Below are 9,943 nucleotides of genomic sequence, written 5' to 3'. Positions count from 1 at the left end.
TATTTTTCATGGAAAGGCAGGTATGTGTGTGCAACTTTGGAAGACAGAAAAATCCTTTTCATATTTGTAATTTTTGCTGTATTCTACAAGCAGCAGATGTTTAGGACATCTGTTCTGCAAAGAGTTCTGTGTGAGAAACTAACACAAGATTTTGTGATAACACAACAGAGGGGCAAATTTCAGCCTTTGCTGAAAAAGTAATCAAGGTAAGGTTGAGCTGAAAAGACCTCAAATGCGGTAGAGTCCCTCCCCTGCAAGCATTGCACAGCAATGTCCTACCTCAAAGAAGACACAACATTACAGACCAGAGAAGATTATAATCTCTGGAGCCTACCTGTCATCATATATCTGTACAGAGTGACTCGTGCTGTTGGCTCTGGAAAGGTGTGTGCTCACACTGGCAGGTTGTTCTGTTCCCTACAGGTTTCTTCATGTGGGGGTGACAAAAACATGGCTGGATTTGGAAAGCCACAGTGAAGCACATGTGCAGGCTGGCATTGTATTCCCTTGAGCAGTAGCTGCCACCAGTCTGAATGAGGACCCCCCCCCCCCCCCCCAGAGTTCTGCTACAAAAACAAGAGACTACTGAGCATCTTCCTCCTTGCCATGTTTCTTCCACACTTTCCTAATTTGAGGTAGAAAACACAATGAGAGTAGCACCATCAAGGGGTTGTTGAGCCAGGCCTAAGCCAAGATAGAGTCATCTTTCCACAACCAGCCTGGCACTGTTGTTTAGAGCAGAATAAATGTCCCCAGACTATGCCCTTACCTAAGTGGTTTATCTGGTCCTTCCTCCAAGCTTCCCAGTGCAGAGGGACACATTGCCATGCATGGCCCCAAGAACTGCTCCTGCCACGCTCTACATGACACCGAGACTCCTCAGTTGCTTTATGTCTTCTGCAGCTACTTCTGCACAAGGGTAGCATGTGAATAAAAGCACAACAGAGCAGGGAATATGGAATAAAATCACAACAATATGCACACTGCACCATCAGCAATGACAATGTGCATGTCTGGGGATCTGTATCCTCTAATTCAGTGCAGTGGGAGAGCAGCCTGGGTTTCTGCAGCAAGCCCTGCCAGGAAAACATTGTGGCATCCCACTAGCTGGGAAGAACATTAGAATATTGCTGAGTGTAAAACAATTGTAGTTGTTGCAACTATGTCAGGTGAGAACGTCAGGCTGCCAACAAAAACTATAGACAGGCCTTCAAACTCTGACTTCTGTGGGTTTTTAGATATAGGTGGAATATATGGGGCAATAAAGCAGGTGCTTTGTCACTTCACAGCCCATGTCCAGGGAGTTGTGCTTGGCTGAACACAGAAGCCTTGTGTCTGTATGTGGGAACAATGTTATGGCACTGCACACCTGCAAGGGAAAAAGATCAGGATTGACTGGACTTTCTCTCAGCAGGATATTTGTTTTGCAACATGAATACCCGTAATTTGCATGCTGACATTCTGACGCCTGATTTGTCCCCTGGTGCTAAACTCTGCAGTCATTGTGGTAGGAAGGGAAGATTTGGAACTTTGCTGAATAAGACAAAAAAAAAAATCTCTTTAAGTTTTCAGTGGAGACCTTTCATGGTACCAATAGCTAGGAATCCATTTCATCTTAAATCAAGGCTGCTGTAGTAGAATAAATAGAATCTGGAAATGAGGGCTAAGGTTTTCAGGGGTTTTACATTACTCGTTTTGAACAGAGCTGAGAGGAGCTTGGCATGAAGCCACTGTCCAGAACAATGTAGGGAAGCATATGTGGTTTGAGAATTACTCAATACCATTTGGGCCTTCAGTTTTTCCTGTCTTTCAGTCCAAAAAGTTCCAGGATTCAGTTTCCTCTGCAGTAAGAAACTCTACACAGTAATGTTCACTAAAACCCTTTACCATTACACTTTTTGCCCTGCAGTACTCTGGCTTCCATCTAGAAACTGCTTGGAAGCAATCAAAATTTAAATGGCAAAAAATGAAAATAACATTAGAAGAACCCAGTGGAAAACACTACAGATAATTTAATACTAATATTAATGTTCAAATTAGCCATCACATCATTGATACAATTTTACAGCTAGGAGGAACAGAATTCAGAGGAGCCACTTCGCTGTTACTGCACACCCAGAAACCACAAAATGCCCAGCAGCAAAATTTAGAGCTGCTCACATGTTAACAGATTTAGCCCAGGGCACATGATCAGTATACAAAGGATCCATCATTTGAATTCAAGCTTTGCCCTAAAATGGGGTCTGAATTGTACGTACTCACAGTGCTGGCCATCCATCAAAAATAATTCACCTGCAACTCTTCACACAAGGCAATTTGTGCCAGGAGAGAATTCTTCAGACAGGATATGGTGAAGCCTTGTGATGTGTATTGCTGGTGTAGTTAAATACTTCTGCTTTCAGCAGAAACCTAGGTCACATTTACTGCATCAAACTCCATGGCTGATCTCCAGACAATATAACTAAGTTGATTTTTTTTTTTTTCTCAAGGGCTAAGTTTATTTATCTCAAGTGCTAAGTCTACAATTTTCCTGCCTCTTCAGAACAAAGGGAATGCATTCCTCCATTCTCCACTATTTCAGTACAGGACTAAAAGATATGAACAAAAATATTAGATTGCCTACTGGGGTTTAGTTCTGGTGGATTAGAAAGGGACTGAGGAAGAAATTATGGAGGGACACCCTGTTATGCTGGTGCACTCAATATCAGCTTCAGCATAGTGATGAAGAGTAGTAATAAAATGTTTTCTTTGAAGCTTCACATCATTCTAAATACATCTGAAAATAATAAAACTGTCAGCATGTAATCTGTTGAATTACACTAGATTGATTTTACTTACTAGCAAGAAAGACATATTTAAGAAGTGCTGAGTTAGGACATTTAAACTTCTACAGAATTTTGAAAACCAAGTCCAAATAATTTTTTTAAAGTAGCTACAAAACTAGGAATTATACATTGAAATTTCTCTGCTTTTGGCATTGCTGTGTAGCATATCGATTTGAAAATACTTGAAATAAGTAAGTGTTGCTTTTTATTTAGAAAAACAGAATTTCTGGAGGCATTAGTTAGGCTATTTTTAAGAACTGTGGAACAGAAAGAATGAAAAGAGGATCAACGGCTGATAAAGAATCACCAGAACTGTTGCTTAGCTGTACTTTTGTCCTCTCTACTGAAATCTGAATCCCCCAAAAGTTGTCCTTCAGGGATTGCTGATATACCTCCATCTCTTTCTCCAGCCTGGGTCCTGGAAATCCAATTGAATGGGTGGAGTATCATGCTGCTGGGAAGAGCTTGGCTCTGTTTTATTCTGGGCTGAGCATGAGACCTCTGACATTGCCCTTCATGCAGAACTTTGTTGTCACAGTTTTTTGCAGAGAAAAAGTATTTATTCTTCTTCAAAAGCCAAGTTCATATCTGGATATAACTCTGAGCCAAGGGTGGCCACACTGTAAAGGTGGTCAAGTGTAGTTCCCATAACAAGGTAACACTGTCTGAGCAGCGAGAGGGCCCTGCTGGCATGGGAGCAAAGGACAGTCCAAATCCCCACCTCTGGAGGAACTGAACTCACAGATGATGAGCCCAGCCTCATCTCAAAGGGGGCTCCTGGGGAAACAGTCACCTCCTGTCTGGGGGCTGCTCCCAACCCTCCCACCACCTGCATTAAAAGGAGATTGGGGAATATTTACTGTCACCTTCATTCTTTGAAGTTTTTTCTATGGGGGAGAGAGTCCAAAAGGTCAATATCCTTACATTAGACTACTATGTACAATGTCAAGATAAGAGAGTTAAACAAGTTGTTTCAAGAGCAACAGAACTCATGAACTCTGCTTTCCTGCAGATTTGGAGAGGTTTTTCTCCTCCTTCTTGCCTCCTTCAGGCATAGGACCCCAGCATAGGATGATTAGCCAAGACTGGGTTCTTTCCCTAGGCGGAGCAACTATTGGAATATTTTACTCAGAACAATGGCTTTTCCTGGAACTTCCAGCCACCTGCCTATTCAAACTTGGCTGAGACAGCCACCAAGCTTAAAAATTATTGCACAATACTGACAGAAAAGGCGTGTGCATAAACTCCAGTTCTTCAGGAAATCAAGCTATCTCTGTCCTTTACTTCCCCCATAAGCCCTAAGACAGCTGGTGCAGTAACCTCTGGAAAGAAAAAACTTGGAGCTTTTGCCCTATCCTGGCAGGGTCCTCACTCTGTCAGAGAAATGGAAACAATAACAAGGTCATTCTCTGCTGCAAAACTCAGCAGGATGCCTTTCCAGCTTGAACACAAAGATGTCTTTGCCCAAACAGGAACACAGGACTCAAAGCAACAAATTGGATTATCGATCCATTACAAAAAGACAAGTATTGGTGAAAAAAATGGAGAATTCAAAGGAGGATTTGCCCAGCCCCATTTCCTCAACTCCATGGCAACATTTAAGTTCCTAACAGGATAATTTAACATGAAGGCTTAAATGTCAAGCCAAATATTCTACCTTCTGCTGTTCTGCTAGACTTCAGCAAACTGTTTTGCAGTCGATTCTACCTCACCTAACTTTTTATGCTTGTCCAAAGCAGCCAGCACAGCATCATAAAGAGTCAGAAAGAACCTTTCTTTGATGACACAGCTGTCAAAAAAAAAATTCTTCTCAAAGTCTGCTATCTGCAGGGCTCCATCCTAGGTTCATTTCTCTTCAACATCTTCGTAAACCACTGGGACACAGGAGACTTGAAGGCATACTGAGTAAGTTTGCTGACAACACTAAACTGGGAGGAGCTGTCAAATCCCTTGAAGGCAGAGAGACTCTGCAGAGAGACTCTGACAAATTAGAGGGCTGGGCAATCACCAGCTGTATGAAGTTTAACAAAAGCAAGTACTGGATTCTGCACCTGGGATGGGGCAACCCTGGACATATGGACAGACCAGGGAGCAGTCTGTGGAAAGGGACCTGGGGGTCCCTAGTCATAGCAAGGTGAACATAGGTCAGCAGTGCCCTGGCAGCCAGGAGAGACATCCCTGTCCTGGGAGGTCAAAGATGGGGATTATCCTGCTCTGCTCTATGCTGGTGTGGCCTCACCTCAAGTGCTGGGGCACTTCTTGGTGCCACAATACAGGAAAGATCTAAAGCTGTTAGAAAGCATCCGAGGGACAAGAAGATGATGAGGGATCTAGAGGGGAAGCCATACAAGGAGCAGCTGAGGTCACTTGGCTTGTTCAGCTGGAGGAGACTGAGAGGAGACCCCAGAGGTCTGCAGCTTCCTCACGAGGGGTAGGCACCTGTCTCTGCTCTCTGTGAACAGGGACAGGACCCAGGGAAGGGCTGGGGCTGTGCCAGGGCAGGGTCAGGCTGGAGATCAGGGAAAGGTTCTTCCCCCAGAGGGTGCTGGGCACTGCCCAGGCTCCCCAGGGAATGGGCACAGCCCCGAGGCTGCCAGAGCTCCAGGAGTGTTTGGACAGCGCTGCCAGGGGTGCACAGGGTGGGATTTTGGGGTGTCTGTGCAGGGCCAGGTACTGGACTGGATGGTCCTTGTGGGGTCCCTTCTGACACAGGAGATTCTGTGATTCTACCACAGAGGCTATAAAACAGAGAGGAAAATAAATAAAGCAGCAAAACCACATCAAGAAGTACAGTTAAAACATTTCACTTAAGTTCAAAATTTATCCCTGGAGAAAAGTCAATACTAGTAAACAAATACTGCTCCCAGTGACAGACAGCTGTAAGGACTGTTACAACCCAAATAACCTTTAAATGAGATACAAAGAGAAAATGAGCAACAAGAAGATGCAAAATGACCATCAACTCCACGCCAGCACTTGCAAAGTGCAGACAGTATCCTCCTCACAGTTGTATGAAGAATGTACATAGGGAAATGTCACTAAGGATATAAAACAGATTCATCCTCCACCTGAATGACACCAGTCAAAATGTTATTGATGCTGTAAGTGAAGGCTTCCATGTAATTTTTCATAATTCTAGAGTCTGAGAAGGTGTCCAGTGAACCATTAGGGGACAATGTTTAGTTGAAATTAGGATGCTGAATGAGCCTAGATCTGACAGAAGATGGAACTGCATGAGATGTTGCTACAAAGATTTGCCTTAAAACCACACATCCTTCTCTTCTCCTCAGCATCAGTCTGTGCAGTATGAGACAGTCTATTTTCATTCATATATATAATTCACATATGTCATTAACTTCTACTGTTTCTGAGTAAGTACCTAAAGTTTTCCAAATTCTGTCTGAAAATTTCAGATTCCTACCATTTTATGACTAAAGACTTCAATTCATCAGATGCACAAGAAGATTTTAATGTAAAACACAAAAACATGACACATTATAATGAGCTGCCAGAAAGACTGAAAAGAAGACAGAGAAAAAATTGCTAAGTTACCTGACAGGCCAGAGCTCTACATATCCATTTATTATGATGTGAACAGCAATTTAATAAGTTAGCTTCTGAATAAACGACAGACATAAACCCATCAAACATTAAGTCATTGCAGGAAACTGCATGTAGAAGACCATGGAGAAGACCAGGACCCAAATCATGATTCACAGTGACATCCTGGGGGTAAATGTGAAGCTGCCTACACCACTCTTTATGCAGGAGACGCCTCCATGAGTCTCCAGCCATCTCCTCTGCACAGGACTCTGTGCTACAGGAGCTGTGCCAGCTCCATCCTCAGGAAAACAAAGCAAACTTTACTGACATGGTGAAATTCTCACCACAGAGCAGCTGCAGGAGTGGAACAACAATAAACTGAGAATCTGGAGGTCTGGATTCTCACCTAAATAACATCTGCCCGTTAGATGAAAAAGACAGGACATCTTGCCAATACTTCGAAGCAGCAGTGAACAAAACCTCCAAGTCCTGTGGAAATATTTCATGGTACAAAATAAACCTCACCCAGATATTATGTGAAGCCTCAAATATAATATCTGTCATCAAGCAGCAGAAAGCAGAAAGGAGGTAATTATATTTGGCAAAAGTAATCTGGTCAGCCAAACTCCTAAAAGCCCCAGAAAGTAAAAATCTGTTTCTAGAATAAAAAAAAAAAAATTGGTATCCTTGATTATTGTTTTTAAGTAAAACTTTGCTGCTGAAAACCTGACAACCTTTATGAAAATTCCAGTTCAGAACCTGATAAAGCCAGGCCAGTTAGTGGCAAAAGCCAATGCTGTTTTACGTTATGGGCTCTTGCTAATTATAAATTAGACAAAGAACCAGAACAACTGTTCAGTTAGGCCTCCTATTAGTGGGATGGTTATGCCTGTGAATACCTACCAGACCTGATTTTGCAAGGTGGATTTTAAAGACCATGATACTTTGTTTATAGGAAAACGATGCTAGTACTTTATATTTTGAGTAGTGTCCTGTCTTTGAAACGGTACCATGGAACATCTGATTATAGGAAAGTTATTTTCCTGCAGATATGCAAGTAAATTGCTAATGACTCAAGGAACTTCCAAGCTTAAAGCTCCCACATAACCTGATGACATCAGAAAGAACAGAAACCCACACAGGAGACAGATTATGAAAACCATGATATACAAAAGGGAAGCTTGAGTATGTTTTTCTCTCTGCTTACTTTGAGGAATCTGAAACACACCAACCCTTAGATCCCTCATGATCCAATCTTTGAACCAGTATGAAAACAGCTGATTTAGGATAGGGAATGTCTTGAGTGTGATCTTTCTGAACCTTCCACAGGAGAAGCTGAACAGATAAACAATTCCTTTTACAACCTCTGTCTCTGCAGTGCTTTTGTGTGACCTCATGCAACTCCACCATGGTTTGCTCTCTGCAGGCACCTGCACAGGTGTTATCCTGCCACAGAGCTGGCACACAACATCAATCCCAGGTAAGCACCTCTGTGCCTTTGCATTCCACCCAGATGAATCACAAATACTCTGGGTGCTGTTCACATCATAGCCTGTTACTGGAGAAGCCCAGAGCACTGGATACATCAATTACTTGACCTAATTAGCACTGCAGAAAAAGAAGAGATGGTATTTTGATTCCTCCTGTTCTGACCTAGGAGAAAATCATATAAACACCGCATCTGGGAAGCAAAAATAAACAAACCTATCGCACCTCCCCCAAACCAGACAAATGTTTCCTGTATTACCTTACTAAATAAGTGAGTTAAATCAGGACTTGACCTACATTATTTATTTCCCATGCATGAATGTTTGAATCAGAATTTCCAGTAGCTAAACTCTAACTAACCCCACCGCCCAGAGCTCCTTCTTCCCCCTTCTAATTCCTTGGCAATGTTGGTGATTTTTTTTTTTTTTATTTACAAACCAAATATAAGTGAGGCTTCCGGCATCCCTGAACTGTGAACAGTGACTATGGGGACTCACATTAACATCATAGAGCTGTGTCCCTCTCCATAATTTCATTGTCAAAGGTGGCTATGCTGACAAGTGGATACAAAATGGAGAACGGAGAAAACACATGAGATAAGGAAGTGGTAAAGAAACAGGGAAAAGATCATGAGGAAGCAAGGCAGACATTTTTCTTAAAATAATGAGTTGGAGGAAGAAATAAAAGAGATTTTCTTATAAAACATTAACTGCAATGATAAAGTTCCCAATAATATTAGCAAAATTCTCCCTTTGAACTCTGGGCAAATCCAATTTTACAGCATCAGGTAATTTTGAGTGGACAGACTTAACTCTACATCACATGTCATAATTATATACAAATCAACCCTTTCTATCAAGTGATTTTGTTTCTCTGACTCCAGAATTTCATCCAAACTCTTTCTTACACTTTTTAAGATATAAAAAGACAGTGGTGGAACAGAAGGCTTTTGCACAATCTAAAGGATCTCACTATAACAGAAAGTAACTTTGTTGACAAGTCTTCATGGTTACTGAAAACCAGAAAACACAATAGCAATTCAAACCACAGCTCTGTTTGCCTGCATTTATCACCAGAAAATTACTTTACAGCAGTGTAAGTTGGACAAAACCCATAGTTTTAGGCTCCAGTACCACACATAGCTAAGCTGATGAAAGAGCTGGCTATCCAGAAGGAGAAGGCTGGCTCCCCTGCTGTCCTTTCCATGTGTGGTCCTGTTCCTTTTGGCAGCAGCAAGCTGATAGACTAGCTCACCACACCTTGGAGAACCTCACCCAGTGTCTCAGTCTTGAGTCTCAAGCCCTGTCCCGGTCTCAAAACAACAGTTTAAGTTTCAGTATACACTGAAACAAAGCCCAGATAAATGATGAATCAGAGATTCTGTGTTTGCTTTCTTAGGAGGACTTTGTGGAGCAGACACAGCCATAACCATTGAGAGTCCAGTCTAGATGTAAAAAGAGATTCAGAAAGGAAGTTGCGATATTCATAGTCAAACCAAAGTCAAAACCAAAGTCAAAAGTAAAGAAACAAAACTAAGATAAATGAGACCTGTTTCTTCTGATGCCACAGCAGGGACTCCAGCATTGTATTTACTGCCTTGTACATGTACACCTGCCCCAGTCATTCCACCACAGAGAGAGCAAGGTGTGTCTGACATCCTTGAGCACAATCACCTCTTCTCAAGGCAAAGTCATACAACAAGCAAAACGAACAGGAAGCAAAAGAGTTTGCAAATTAAAGGCATTAAAAACACTAACACACCAAGAAGTAGTTACTTTGTAGATGATAACTTCTAACTGTTTACTCCTGTGTGGGCTTCAATGACTCACAGGACCTGCTAAAGCCAGGCCAGTTAGTGGCATAGGACAGAGTGCCACTTTGTGTAGAGAAAGAGAAGCGTTTTGACATGGGAAGCCAAATGTTTTAAACACAAGCTTCTATAACCCATTAAGAAGGTGTCTATCTTACACTGTATTGCTAACAATTCATCTTTTTAAAGCTTGAGATCAAAAGCTAAGTGGCGTTGAACACAGATCCCTAACATTAATTATTTGCCGTGATATTCTGTACTTACTACCTGGTGAAGA

General features: G+C 42.0%; 1 pseudogene across 1 annotated transcript; it reads right to left on the bottom strand.

The window, feature by feature from the left end:
* Nucleotides 1-3,198: 3,198 nt before the first annotated feature.
* On the bottom strand, nt 3,199-7,765 carry LOC309581486 (annotated as a pseudogene). The gene is made up of 4 exons: nt 7,576-7,765; nt 6,894-7,026; nt 4,483-4,649; nt 3,199-3,413 (listed from the first exon to the last, which is right to left on the bottom strand). The product of its transcript is annotated as an uncharacterized misc_RNA (transcript).
* Nucleotides 7,766-9,943: the final 2,178 nt, after the last annotated feature.

This window comes from Coloeus monedula (genome assembly GCF_965178545.1).
Source record: "Coloeus monedula genome assembly, chromosome: 23".
Taxonomy (NCBI): domain Eukaryota; kingdom Metazoa; phylum Chordata; class Aves; order Passeriformes; family Corvidae; genus Coloeus; species Coloeus monedula.
The sequence above is the reverse complement of the archived record's forward strand: the minus strand, read 5'-3'. Positions and strand labels throughout refer to the sequence as shown.